This window comes from Podarcis bocagei (assembly GCF_964188305.1).
Source record: "Podarcis bocagei genome assembly, chromosome: 8".
NCBI classification, from domain to species: domain Eukaryota; kingdom Metazoa; phylum Chordata; class Lepidosauria; order Squamata; family Lacertidae; genus Podarcis; species Podarcis bocagei.
In genome coordinates, this window is record NC_138133.1 from 36,606,064 (window position 1) to 36,621,652 (window position 15,589).

Below are 15,589 nucleotides of genomic sequence, written 5' to 3' on the forward strand. Positions count from 1 at the left end.
CTTGACACTTGGTCACCAGTCTAAGCAACAAGAGGACTCTGCTACTATCTTTTCTTGTGATAAACCTTTGACAAGAGCTAGGTGTGTGATATTCTTTCTTGTTTTGTAAAGGGACGCTTCCACTAAATCAACCTAAAACTGGTATTGTTGTTAATGTCAAGAGCTACTATTTCTAAACATAACAAACAGCAGTATAGCTGCAGGGAAAAATAATTGCATGAGTACCAGGGTCTCTCCACATGGAACAGCTTGCAGGATCAGGGCTGATGCTGTAACCAGCCTTCAAAGGGAAAACTGCACACATGGCTTTGCAAGCATTATTACCATAAGCAGATGACCCAGTATTTTTGCTTTTAGGTTTGCCAACTGTCACAATTTTTATTCAAAGTCTCATAAGTGCAAGAATATTTTTTTTTTATAAAAAAATATTGAGATCATGAGGCATGTGTTAAAATAATAAACTCAACTTTTATTTGAAGAAAAAAGAACTTTGACCCTCTTTGTTCAAAGAAGCTTCACAAGATAAATGCATAAACCAGACAATTACAAAAACTTTATTTTTAAAAAATCTCTTAAGGCTTGCAAATCACTTTCAGGCCCATAGATATTTTGTATGTGTGAGGCTAAAGGTAATTTACGAGGAAGGAATATCGTAAGTCAATGCTAAACAGGGGGGGGGGTATATTAACTATAAAGCTATAAGTTAATTTATTATATACTAATTGCAATTCTATTAAATTCAAGAACATTTTAAAAGTGAGTGCCATTTTTTAAAAAGCTTCAGCTAAAATGTTTCAGAATTTTCTGGTTCTAAATGTTTTGGATAACACTCATTAGGCCAATCTGTGTTGCTGAGATTAAAAACCTTTTGAGTTGCACATAACTCTTCTGGCAGAGATTGTCATCAAGACCCTGTTAATATGATTCTCAGTGGAGAGGCGCAGATGGAAAACATGACTTGCAAGCCTTCAGATATCTCTAACTTAACAATATACTCAGGCCAGAAAGGGGCAACATATTCAAGAAATTTGAAGGCAGTATACACTGACTTATTTTGTCCCTATGTCATTTTTGATCAGACAGGTTTTTACAGGGTTTTGGAACACTACAAATACCTGAAACACCTGTGACTGGAGATAATAGCAGGGTGCACACTATAGGCAAGAATACTTAAGTGTATCGCATTCAGTTGTTGGCGTCAAGAGACAATCACATGCCTCCAGCTGCACTGCCTAAATTATGTATACCAATAGCAATACCTTGAATGTAGCCCAGTAGCAGAAATGCAACCAGTGCAGATCTCTGAGCACAGGTGTTATACATTAACAAGGTCTCACTCCTGTCAGCAATCATGCTTCTGCACTAACTGCAGGCTCCAGATCAAGCTCAAGGGAAGCCCTACATAAAGCACATTGCAGTAATCCAGTCTTGGTTATGGATAGAGCCAATGATCTCCTTGCAGTTGTCAGAGTATGGTGAGGCTTGCAGGTGCAAGACCGGTGTCTGCAATGAAGAATGGGCTGGATGAGTGCCAAACTACTGAAATCAAATCCCAACATGATGGGAGTCCCTGTGGCTGGATGGTTCTTGCCCCTGGAAAGTGGGTAAACTGCCTGTTCTAGATGAGGTTGCATTCTCCCTCAACCAACAATTGTGTAGTTTGATTACCTGAGGTCCAGGTGATATGGAATACTTCATCAATCACAGCTGTTCCTGAACAGAGATAGTCTGACCACTTCCTAGCAGTATGGTAACTTCCTGTTTGGATTATTGTAAAGTTCTTTACATCAGGCTGCACTGGAAGATGGTCTGGAAGCTACAGCCAGTGCAGAATACAGTGGCCAGAAGGTTAACTGGTGTTACCAGCTGGAATCATGTAACACTGATTGTAAAAGATCTACTTGTACTTCAGGGCTGAATTGAAAGTCATTCATGCTGACCTATAAAGTCCCAAATGACTTGGGACCCAAATATGTGAAGAAATGTCTTTCCCTGTATCAGCCTCCTGCTCATGTTGTTAGATCTCAAGAGGGAAGGTGTCTTCTGCTTCCCACCACCAGGAGAAATGCATTATGTGGTGACACAGGATAGTCCCTTCTCCATGGTCATCCTTCCTTATGGAATGCCCTCCCTCTAGAAGCATAAACGTCATCTTGGCACGAGGTAAAGACTGACTTGTTTGCCTGGCTTTTGTAGTATTAGTGTTACTAGTATGGTAGTATTAATGTGAGTATTACTTTTACTACTGCATTAAAATAAGGAGCCTGTTCTGTAGGTCTATGGGTCTTTATGGATTGTAATTTTAAGGATGTACTGTATTGTATGTGAATTGTTTTAAATGTTTTAATTGTGTTGCACCCCACCCTGAATCCTGGGATGAAGGGCAGGCTATAAAGACAGAGCAAATGACTTACACCATCAAATTGCTGTTACCATCTTCAGAAAGCCTGATTAATAAAGTGCTGCTCATTCTAACATGGGCAAGCCTGGGTGATTAGCTAAAGTTTATAGCTGTTAGCACTAAGCCGTTGAGCCAAGAGAAAGGATAGCTCCATCTCAGATTTTCACTCTCATATTTGTAACATGTGCTGGCACTCCTGATTAGCAAGGATTTAGATTTCTCTTGGATTACTTCTGCTGCCAATCTGTAATGTGACATGGCGGGGAATTTGGCTCACGCAGTGAGATAGCTTTCCTTGGAATGACCAGGAATGAAACAGCAGGACTTTCCTTTAACCCTCTCAGTACATGTAGCCATAGCTAAGGATAACGGGACAATTGACGTTATTGCTAAGGATCCCTATACGTGTGTATTTAAAAATATTATTTTAATAACATAAGAACAGTCCTGCTGAATCAGACCATCAGGGTCAGCATCCTATACTCGCAGACAGATGCCTATGGGAAACCCACAAACAGAACACGAATGTAACAACACTCCTCTCTTGTACTCCCCAGAAACTGGTATTCAAAGGCATGCTGTTTCTGATACAGTACACTGCCACCATGGCTAGTAGCCACAGATAGCCTTATCCTCCATGAGTTTGTCTGGACTACTTTTAAAGGCATCCAGGTTGGTAGCCTGTGTCTTGTGTTAGTGAATTCCAGAGTGTGGTGATGCACTGTTTGAAGAAGTACTTCCTTCCGTCTGTTCTGAATTTTCATACATACAGCTTCATTGGATGGCCTTGGGTTCTAGTATTATGAGACCGGACTTATCCTTGCAGAAACCATACTGGTTCTTCCTCAGCAAGACTTGTCCTTCTACAGTGGTACCTCGGGTTACAGACACTTCAGGTTACAGACACTTCAGGTTACAGACTCCACTAATCCAGAAATATTACCTCGGGTTAAGAACTTTGCTTCAGGATGAGAACAGAAATCGTGCAGCGTCGGCACAGCAGCAGCGGGAGGCCCCATTAGCTAAAGTGGTACCTCAGGTTAAGAACAGTTTCAGGTTAACAACGGACCTCCAGAACGAATTAAGTTCTTAACCCCAGGTACCACTGTATATGTTTTAGTATACCAGTTTTCCTAAAAATACAATTAGCTAACTGACGTGTATTTTCTGAGTTTCCCCCTGGACCAATTCTTTAAGAAATCATGTTACATTTCCAGTTACCAGGTACAGGGGCTGATTTATCTATGTCTATCTATCCATCCATGATCCATAAATACATATATACTATTTTAATTTCTTTCATGCTATTGACCATGAGATCCTACGGCAGGTTACAGCTCTCTCCTGACAAATGTCCTCAACAAGGATGACCAAGATGGTTTCAGTCAGTGCCATGTCTGGGCCTGAAGCTGGGCCACTACCACCCTCTCAAGCACTTTGCCCCAAAAGGGGATATTTGCCACTGGGCATAGTTATTTAATGCTTCTGTAGCTGTGCTGGGTTTTCTTTGCAATTGCCCACTTACATAGATGTTGATTTTACAGCACTGTAGTCACAGCGGGTGGTGCTGTGGGTTAAACCACAGAGCCTAGGACTTGCCAATCAGAAGGTTGGTGGTTCAAATCCCCGCAACGGGGTGAGCTCCTGTTCCTGGGTCCCTGCTCCTGCCCACCTAGCAGTTCAAAAGCACGTCAAAGGGCAAGTAGATAAATAGGTACCACTCCGGTGGGAAGGTAAACGGCGTTTCCATGCGCTGCTCTGGTTCGCCAGAAGCGGCTTAGTCATGCTGGCCACATGACCCGGAAGCTGTACGCCGGCTCCCTCGGCCAATAAAGCGAGATGAGCACCGCAACCCTAGAGTTGGCCACGACTGGACCTAACGGTTAGGGGTCCCTTTACCTTTACCTTTAGTCACTGTTCCTAGTTGGTTCAACATCTCACACCAGGTATGGTTACCACTTGAGACTAAGTTCAGGGTCATTCCCTTCTGGTCATTTCTGGGACCAATTGTTCTAGGGCATAGTCATTTAGGGGATCTATAAAAGTTGCCTCTTTTCTCGTTAGCATAAAAAGATGCTCCTAAACTGCTTTCCTAAGCTATTATTAATTGTCATGTTAGGGGGGAAAACATGTCATTTCAAATGTGTGAATGGCAAAGTGACTGCATGGCAGGGGCGTTTGGTCTAGGTGCATACGTCAGGAATCCGACAAATGCTCATAAATTCATACATGATGAGGTATATAACTTTTGTTTTAATGTCTCATTTATCAGTTATGATATGATTAATACTAATAACCAGGGAGATTATAATGTGAGATGTGACCCTGAATGAAAATCAAGCCTGTAATCCAAGTTCACTTACATGCCTGTGTATGTGAAGAGCTCTATCTAAAAGCCAATTTGGGGAAGAAGGAAAAGAATGCTTTCCCTGGGAAAGCCTTGTTTCCTTTCCAATAAGCAACAGAATGTAATGAACGGAATGACTGGAATGATGTTATTTACCTAATGCAGAGAGAGGTGTACTTCACAATACAGCTCTTTAAGAACTTTGCCTTGCAGAAATGGATTGTGTACATCAATCTGAAGAAGGAAGCGTCACATTTTAGCTCACCAGTGAACATTGGGATTGAATATATGTCAGCAAGGATGACTGCCGATATGAAAAAAGTGTTTTATGCTACTGATTAGGGCCCCAATTTGCTGTAACACAAGACTAGCATGCAGCACCTATTATGTGAAGAGAACTCTTTGGAAACAAATGTAAGATGGGTTGTATCGGACAGGCTGAAGTTCTAATCCCACTTGCCAGAGAGTAGGGATTCCATTCAGTTCTCATTTAAAGCCAAATTTACCAAATGTACCATGCGACAACTAAAACACTGCCATAAACTCCAGTTAGCTCAGCTGGTTAAAGCATGGTGTTGATAACGCCAAGGTTGCCAGTTCAATCCCCAGCTGGGCCACCTGCATATTCCTGCATTGCAGGGGTTGGGATAGATGACCCTCAGGGTCCCAGCTCTACAATTCTATGATCCTCTGAAATTCACACTCCCAGAATTTTGTGGTGCAGATTTCCAGCCAAACAATGTTTACAAAAATGCACACATCAGGCAGAAATGTGCATAAAGATGAATATATTAGTGAAAATAACATACCTAAATGCATTATATAAGTCTTTAAGCAAACATTCCCCATGAAAATACTTGGGGTGGACACTTAGCTTTTTAAATACCGTAAGTGAATGATTGACTCACAAGAGTTTCCAGAAGTTACAGCAAACAAGTCTCCATCTGATAGCAGTAAAACACAGATGTAAAAAGTTTCCAAATGGCTTAAAAAGAAAAGTACTTTTTTTCCTTACAAAAAAAAATGAATGCAATCTTTGGGTTAGCAAAGAAGCAGGCTTTAAAATCTCCCTTCTGGAGAGATTCCATTCACTTGCAGCATTTGCTGAGCTAGAAGCCTAAGCCACATGGCTCCTTCTTTGCTTGTTCCAGGAAGCAAAACCAAGAAAAAAAACCAAGAAGTTGGGGAGCAGAGGCTATGGAGAGCCTGTTAAGTCACACTCACTGATAACCTGAGCTCAGGTTAACCCTTTCATGCACACAAGTGTAAGTTTGTATATTACACCATGGCCCTGCCAGAGAAAGTCAGGATTAGGCAAACATTGTATAACTTTATTTTACAACCAGCTAAGCTCATTCATTACAGAAGGCTACTCAGAATGATAAGGTTGGGTGGCCTTCAAAAATCTTGGTTTGATTTTGTTTTGATGAATTAAAGTCCCCATAACAGTTTATTTGTGAACAGCAAAATTTCATTTAAGAATGTTCTAAACAAAAACCCAGTCACAATTACCGTGTAGGAGACGCCCCCATGTATAACACGGCCCCTCTTTTTTTGAACCCAAAATTAAGAAATGAATATATATATATATATATATGCAGGTTTTGGTGTTTTCGGGTATCTTCCCGTGTAAGAGTTGGGGTGTCTAGGCGACGTTTCGACGAGGTCTCACTCGTCATCTTCAGGCTGGTGCTTTCGGCTTCTTGTTACTGGAACAGAGCAGGATCTCAGTGTTTGAGTTCCTATAAATACTGTGGAGGGGGTGTGGTGTATAGCCTCCAACGTTCTGGGCAGAGAGGAAGTTCCCAGGTTATTGTGCCTTTTCTTCTTTTGTTCATTAATTACTTGAGGGATATCTTGAGTGATTTCTTGAGTGATATTCTGAGTACCACTTAGGAGGGTCATTAGGTGTGGATTAGTTGCTAAAGCTTTCGTGTCTTGACCTCTTGAGCTTGTGAAGAGTTTTTCTGAGTTTTTCTGAGAAGAGTTTTTCTGAGAAGATGGCTGTACTGCACTTAGTTGTGCTCTGGCTTGGCTTCGTGTATAGGGGCGAGCTGTGGTTTTGTGCCCTGTGCCAGCCAGATCTGTGTAGGGATTGCAGGGGGGTGCAGCATCCGGAGGTGCCACTATGGTTTGGCTACTGGATGGTATCTGTAATTTATCTGTGGAGAGGGTCTGGGTTTGGGTCTGGTGTGGTTGATTGGAGATGGCGTTCTGTGTGCCTCTGGTTCTGGTGTCGGTTTTTGTGGGGAGGGCTAATTTCCAGATGTCTGGCAGGCGGGACGTGTCGTCACGCTTGTTCATGTTGTGAGGGTGTTTCTCTATCTCGATGGCTTCCATGATTATTCTCTTGTGGTGATGTTCCATGTTAAAGAGCAATTTGGAATCTGCAAATCAGACTCGAAGTCACCAACATCCTCTGCTCCAGCAAACCACCCAGAAGCAATTTACACAAAGAAGAACAAAAAGCACTCACCAACCTGAAGAAAGACAACAACATAATCATTCTCCCAGCAGACAAAGGTAATGCCACTGTTGTGATGAACACATCGGACTACCAAGCAAAACTATCAAATCTACTCCAAGACCCTACCTACCAACCTATAAAAACAGATCCCACCACCTATCTGGAAAAAACCACCAAATCCAAAATAAAAGCCTCTCCTATCAGTGAAGAAATCCAGCTAAGAATCATCCCCAGAGAAAAATCATCCAGATGCCCCAAACTCTACGGTCTCCCCAAGATACACAAAGAAGGAACACCACTCAGACCAATAGTCAGCTCCATAGGCTCACCTCTACAAAATCTCGCTAAATTTCTCGCTAAGCAACTTCAGCCCTATGCAGAATCTATCGCTTCACACGTTACAAACTCCTTCCAGTTCATAGAAACAATAAAGAAGCAAAACCTACATCCCGATGACCTACTTGTGAGCTTCGATGTTGTATCTCTCTTCACACAAGTGCCCATTAATGAAGCCTTGACAGCCATTCAAAACAAATACAATCCCCCCGAATACATCCTGGACCTGACCAACCACTGCCTAACCAACACGTACTTCATCCACAATGGACAAAGATACAAACAGATAGAAGGAGCACCTATGGGATCACCCCTCTCACCGGTCATCGCAAATCTGTACATGGAACACTTTGAAACCAATGCTTTAGACAAGTCAGAACACAAACCCAAACTTTGGCTCAGATATGTTGACGACACCTTTGTAATTTGGCCACACGGGAAGGAAAAACTAGATAGCTTCCTCACACATCTCAACAGCCTACACCCCAAAATACAATTCACTATGGAAATAGAAGCCAACAACCAACTTCCCTTCCTTGACGTCCTAATCTACAAAAAACCTGATGGCTCCCTAGGACACACTATCTACCGGAAAAAAACACACACCAACCGCTACTTACATGCACAATCACACCACCACCCTGCACAAATAAACTCCGTAGCCAAGACTCTCATCTCCAGAACCAAACGCCTGGCTGACAAAGACCACTTGACAACTGAGTTACAGAATCTCTCAAATGTGTTAATCGCCAACGGATACCAGCAAAACAGGGTTACGAAGCTAATCCAAAAAGAAACACCCCCCAAAAACCAAGACACAGAAGAAAACAATGGCATGGCCCTCCTTCCTTATATCAAGGGCACCACAGATAAAATTAGCAAAATCCTCCATAAACACAATATCAAAACAGCCTTTTGCACCAACCAAAAAATAGCCAATATCCTCAGAAACCCAAAAGATAAAATCCAGTTAGAAAACCAAGGGGTCTATGAAATACCCTGCAAAGTCTGCCCAGCCACGTACATTGGACAAACAAACAGACGAATAAATGCACGTATCGCAGAACACAAGAATGCCGTCAAAAAAGAAGAAAAAACTTCCTCTCTTTACCAACACATGAAAGAAACAGGACACGAAATTAATTTTGCAGATTCCAAATTGCTCTTTAACATGGAACATCACCACAAGAGAATAATCATGGAAGCCATCGAGATAGAGAAACACCCTCACAACATGAACAAGCGTGACGACACGTCCCGCCTGCCAGACATCTGGAAATTAGCCCTCCCCACAAAAACCGACACCAGAACCAGAGGCACACAGAACGCCATCTCCAATCAACCACACCAGACCCAAACCCAGACCCTCTCCACAGATAAATTACAGATACCATCCAGTAGCCAAACCATAGTGGCACCTCCGGATGCTGCACCCCCCTGCAATCCCTACACAGATCTGGCTGGCACAGGGCACAAAACCACAGCTCGCCCCTATACACGAAGCCAAGCCAGAGCACAACTAAGTGCAGTACAGCCATCTTCTCAGAAAAACTCTTCTCAGAAAAACTCAGAAAAACTCTTCACAAGCTCAAGAGGTCAAGACACGAAAGCTTTAGCAACTAATCCACACCTAATGACCCTCCTAAGTGGTACTCAGAATATCACTCAAGAAATCACTCAAGATATCCCTCAAGTAATTAATGAACAAAAGAAGAAAAGGCACAATAACCTGGGAACTTCCTCTCTGCCCAGAACGTTGGAGGCTATACACCACACCCCCTCCACAGTATTTATAGGAACTCAAACACTGAGATCCTGCTCTGTTCTAGTAACAAGAAGCCGAAAGCACCAGCCTGAAGATGACGAGTGAGACCTCGTCGAAACGTCGCCTAGACACCCCAACTCTTACACGGGAAGATACCCGAAAACACCAAAACCTGCATTCCTGTACCCGTGAAAATCTACGAAAGCATATATATATATATATATATATATATATATAAACACACACACATACATATACATACTCTGGTTTCTCTTCAGATCGTATAAATCTTTCGCCTTTTACTAAAGAAATGAATATTTTAAAGATCAAACAGAACAACTTTGAGCTGGGGAGGTCTCCCAAAGTTAAGGTTGCCATATTTCAAGAGCTCGAACCCGAGCCCAGCCCAGCCCACCTCAGAGCCAGAGCCCCTGTGCATTCACCATTCGTGTATAAGATGACCCCCAATTTTTTACTTGAATATTTTAGCAAAAACCATCATCTTATATGCAGAAAAATACGGTAACTATGCCATGCAGCTAATTATATATATCTATTATAAATATTATATCTGAATACATCTACACCTTTACTGCTGCAGTACAAAATGGCAACTTAACTTCATCAACATTTTCCTGTTTAATTGTTAAAAAGTGTCATCTATAAATCCCCCATCTAATAATCCTTTCAGAAGACTTAACAATATCCCCAGTGATTTAGGGTGTTTTTTATTATTATTTTAAAAAATATTATTGAGGGCTGAGCTCTTGGAGAAGCAATGACACAAATAGCTCAAGTGAACTGCGACACCTCTGTGGACAGTCTTCTCAGAGATGACAGTTCTGAAATACAATTATCAGTGTGATCTGCTTAAGAATTCATCATCAGTTCCTGCCTTCTGAAGACTAAAAAAGAGAGAGAGAGAGACATACAAAGAAAAAGAGGTGATAAGAAGGCATCATTTTCTTCCAGCCTCATAACTGTAAATTGAAGAAAATTATTTTCTTTGCCTGCAGCTCATTGGCATATAGGCAGCATTATATTATAATTTCATAAGCATAAATCCTTTGAATAAATTTCAGAAGAATAACTGAATTAGAAATGCAAGTAAAGTATCTAAAAAACTTAACTGTACTAGGCAGCAAGAACGGGATGCCAATACAACTAGCAGAAGGGAATTTGCTGGTGAGTTCCTCATCTTTTGTCATGGAAAATTACCCACCAATATAGCCTGATTCCACTGAGGTAAAATTTAAAAAGAGGAATGTTAGCTAAAAATGCAGCTGCCAGCTTATCACCTCCTTATTGTTTCCTCATTAAAATTAGGAATGCAACAGGCTTGAGGCTTTTCATTATTATTATTATTATTATTATTATTATTATTATTATTATTATTATTAAATTGGTTTATTCATTTTATTGTTGTTGCTGCTGCTGTTACCTTGAGATATGGTTGATAAGAAGGTCTTTCCAACAGCACCCTTGCAAAAATCAGTTATTTATTTGCACATCAGTTTGCCAAGCATTCCTTTAATATGAAGCCTGGATGATTTCTCTACAGTTGGGGTGAGGAACTTTAGGCCTTCCAGATATTATTAGACTCTCACTCCCATTAGCCCCAAGCAGTCTGACCAATGGTCAAGGATAATGGGACTTGGAATCCAGTAATATCTGAGGGAACTCAGACCCCTCTCTACTTTTCAGGCCTAGCTGTAAATTAATGAATCAATCCACATATTAATGCAACCGGCGTTTGACTTAAGACAGCTATCAGTAGCTGGACAGTTGACGGCTTATGTGTTGGAGACTCAAGTCCATGAAACTTGCAGGGTTACCTTTGCCAAATCAGGATCTCTCACAGCTTTGTTGAAATAATAAATAATGTAAAGTTGCAGGGTTTGTTCATTTGTTTGTTTTTTTAAAAAAGAGCCATGGGCGGCAACCAGCATATAACCTAGACAACCAAGACGGTTGTGTCCGGCGGAGAGAAGGAAGAGTGAATGAATGTTGGCTGAGGTAAAAGCGAAGAGGCCTTAGAACTGCACGCTCACTGAGGAGAATAAGCACATTTAGATGTGAGTGAAACATCGTGTGATATTCTTTTGCATGAGGTGCTGCTGCTGTTGAGGGAGATAAAGTAATCGGTAAGGTGTGATAGAGACACCTGAGGTTTTTGAGAGAGCAGCTGAGACCCAGTGTGTGGTGCCTCAGAAAACCTGACGTAAGTATACACATAGATAGGAGTTCTATGGGCAGTGTCAGGCCTGGTCCATCAAATCTACTGCAGAAGGGACTTTGCAGTGCATAGTGTACAGCCATGGCTCCTCTTCTTCTTTTTAAAGCTTTATTTGTCATTTTTTATGTTTTTTAAAAGTGCATTTGAACATCCAAGGACATAAACAGTGGTGATAGTGTTGAAGCCTGTGGGACACTGTAGGTCAACTTCCAAGTGGCAGAACAATATTCCCCAATTATTTCAGCTCTGCTGATGCCCCACAGAAAGAACTGTAGATGTTATGAGAGAAGCACAGAATTCCATAATCGATTCTCTTCATAAATATAGTTTGGGGAGTGGGAAGGCACTTGCAGGTGATAGCAACTGAGAACAGGGGCTATTTAATTCTACTCTATAAATGCCCCTGCAGCTTAAGTCCTCCCACAGGCAGCATCCTAAATTATACGTAAATATGGCCCAGTAGGCATTTTCTGAGGAGAATCAGATGGTCATGGCAGGGATTCAGCATCTGCTGATCCTCCTACACAAGCAACATTTGGTTTATGCCTGCCCACCATCTCTGCAATGCATTGTTGCATTATGTTGTAAAGTGCCCTGTAGGCTCTTGGTGATAAATAATAATGGTTGGGATCACACATTTGCCAACAAAATGTCGAGTTCCACCTCTATCTGGAGCCAATCCAGATAACCCAAGCAAGGTATTGCAAATAATTTGTCACTATTTGGTGATTTACTGTATCAAATGCCAGAATTGGCATTGATTTCGTCCATTTACAAGTGCTTTCCTGATTTGCAAACCAGTTACTGCCTCCTCCAAGGACCTTGGGATTTCTCTTGCAAGGATTCATGTTATATAAGCTGAGTGAATATACAGTGGTGCCTCAGGTTAAGAACTTAATTTGTTCTGGAGGTCCGTTCTTAACCTGAAACTGTTCTTAACCTGAGGTACCACTTTAGCTAATGGGGCCTCCCGCTGTCGCTGCACAATTTCTGTCCTCATCCTGAAGCAAAGTTCTTAACACAAGGTACTATTTTTGGGTTAGCGGAGTCTGTAACCTGAAGCATCTGTAACCCGAGGTACCACTGTATTGAACAGGAGAGGCAGATGCACAGCAAGTAGGCATAGAGAAAGGCTGAAGGCTGGGATCTAAAGTCAGATTGGCAGGGTACTAAAATAAGGGTGAAGACCAGTTTTATGACATGGAGAAGAGTTTGGAGAGAAGAGTTCATGGAACTTTGAAGTGTCAGGCATAGCCCTACTGGCTTTAGCCCAAACGTAGCAGAGTTTTCCTGCACAGCGAAGAAGCTAGTTGCGGCAGTAATGACTAGTCAGCTAGACTCAGAATAACTATTTACAGGATTTATTAAAAGGAAAAATAAAACCAGCAGAGTTTCTGCATACAAAACAAAGCAAAATAAATCCTATCTTTCTTTCTCTCTCTCATAACCATACACAGCACTTCTAACTCCTAACACACCTCACATCAAACTGTGCTAGCAATCCCTAGATAACAGAGTTGAGTGCTGCTCGTTAACCAATCAGAGTGAGTAGTTTCTAGGTCAAGCAGACCTGGGCTTTCTGCCAAGAGTAAATTGCCACCAGCTGGAGTTAATTGGTGAAGCTAGAATCTGCAAGTTTCTCACGAGAACCAATTAACAGAAACTGAAACCGAAACTGAACACCCCCTCACAGATTCTGCTGAACAATTAACTCCAAATACACCTATGTAGGAGATCATTTTTCCAGCAAACCTAAACCCTTGCACATTCGCTTGTTCTTTATCTTTGCCAATGGTTTAGTTAACACATCTGCTACATTTTCTTCACTTGACACATAAGTACAGGTGATTACATTGTCTTGTACACAGCAACGTACATTTTGGTATTTTACAGAGATATGTTTTGAACGCGATTTGAAACCCTCTGTTTTACTTAAGGTTATACAAGCTTGATTATCAATGTAAACTTGTACTGGTTCTCCACAATTTACATTTAAATCTGCTAACAAATGCTTGAAATAAATCACCTCGTTGCACAATTCACTCAATGCGGCATACTCTGATTCCGTTGATGACACACTTACAACGTCTTGCTTGCGTGACCGCCAGCTGATTAAAGCTCCACCGACCATTATAACTAGTCCTGTGACAGATTTTCTATCTGGCAAATTTCCCCAGTCACTATCACAGTAGCAACTCAACATTTCATCCTCTGAAGAATTTAATTGTAACATATAGCCAATTGTCTGTTTGAGATATCTCAGAACTTGTTTTACTCCTTTCCAGGCATTTAGTGTGGGTTTTGAGACCAATCTACTTAATATGCCTACTGCATAGCTAATATCAGGTCTGGACCACTGTGCTATATACAATAAACTTCCAATTACAGAGTGATATACATCAGGATGTTCAAATTCAGGACTCTCATCTACATGAAGTGTTTTTATGAAACCTGGATCCATAGGCACCGCTGCCCCTTTGCAATCCTGCATCCTGTATGTAGTCAGTAGTTGTTTAACTTTGTTCTGCTGACTAATTAGGCAGCTGCCATCTTGGGCCCAGCACACTTCCAACCCTAGATATGTCCTAACCGGGCCTAAGTCTTTCACTTTGAACTTACTGGACAATTGCTTGGCAAACCTTTTAGTTTGTTTATCTGTTTTACAGGCATACAATACATCATCTACATAAATCAGACAAAACTCTTGGTCACTGCCTGTACCACGTACATAAACACAATTGTCAGCTGTACTCTGCTTGAAACCAAATGACACTAAGGCCTCATGGAAACATCTGTTCCAAGATCTTGCAGCCTGTTTGAGACCATATAAAGCTTTGTTTAATTTCAACACTCTATTGGAACCTGTCTCATAACCAGGCGGTTCGGCTATATACAGGTCTTCTGATATTGGTGCATGTAAATATGCAGTCTGGATATCAAAATGGTTTAACAGGAGTTTTCTCTTTGCTCCAAGCGTTAAAATCAGCCTTACACTGTCCCCCTTAGCAGTAGGGGAAAAAGTTTCGTCATAATCTTTTCCAGGCCTCTGAGAATATCCTTGAGCAACTAAACGAGCTTTGTATTTGTACTCTCCTGTCACCAGAGGTTTAAGTTTGTACACCCACCTGCAGCCTACAATCTTTGCCCCCTCAGGCGCTGCTACTGGTGTAAAAACCTTGTGCTCATTCAAAGAGGACATCTCTTCCTCCATTGCCTGTTTCCAGCGCTCTGCCTCCTCTTTTGGTAACTTTAACACCTCCTGAAAACTCTTGGGTTCTGCACTTACACTAAACACATTTGCAGTATCAGGAGAAAAACGCACCGGAGGCACTCCTTTGTTTTGTCTTTTAGATCTTCTGGGAGAAAAATTTTCTTCTGACCCACTTTCCTCCTCAGAACTACGACCTCTCTTTTGTTGCTTAGCAACTGGTCTTTGGCTAACTCTACTTCCTTGAGAGCTCTTATCTGAACTTTCCTCCCCCTCAGACTCTGATTCTCTATGTCTACCTTCAGAGTCATGGAGCTCCTGGGAAGGTTCAAACCAAACCTCAGTATTGGCATGTAGTCTCTCCCAGCCACTATGTTCACAAAAACTGGCATTCCTGGAGATCACAATGCCATTTGTCCCTTCAGCAAAGCGGAAACCTTTTCCCAGCTCCTGGTAACCCACAAACACTAGCTGTTTGGTCTTAGGATCTCCCTTCTTTCTCATTTGTTTCGGAATTAATACCCAGGCTTTTGATCCAAACACATGCAAATGGTCAATTTTAGTTTTTTTCTGAAACAATTTAAAGTATGGGGTTGTACCTATTGTTTGATGAAAGAGCCTATTTTGGAGATAACACGCAGTGAGCATGCTCTCCCCCCAATAAGACATGGGCAAATCAGCATCATCAAGCATGGCAAACATCATATCTTGTAAAGATCTGTTTTTTCGTTCTGCAACGCCATTCTCCTCTGGGGAAAAAACGTTCGTTTTTCTATGCCCAATGCCACGCTTTTGTAACCAATCTCTAAAGGCATTTGACATAAATTCG

The 15,589-nt window shown here is 41.6% G+C and overlaps 1 long non-coding RNA gene across 2 annotated transcripts in view; it reads left to right on the top strand.

The window, feature by feature from the left end:
- Positions 1 to 10,890: 10,890 nt before the first annotated feature.
- The window catches only part of LOC308593467, a 138,235-nt gene continuing 133,536 nt past the window's right edge, over positions 10,891 to 15,589 (top strand). For both annotated transcript variants that reach the window (XR_014010960.1, XR_014010961.1), the window contains exon 1: positions 10,891 to 11,537. This is a non-coding gene — a long non-coding RNA (uncharacterized lncRNA). The remainder of the gene's footprint in view (positions 11,538 to 15,589) is intronic.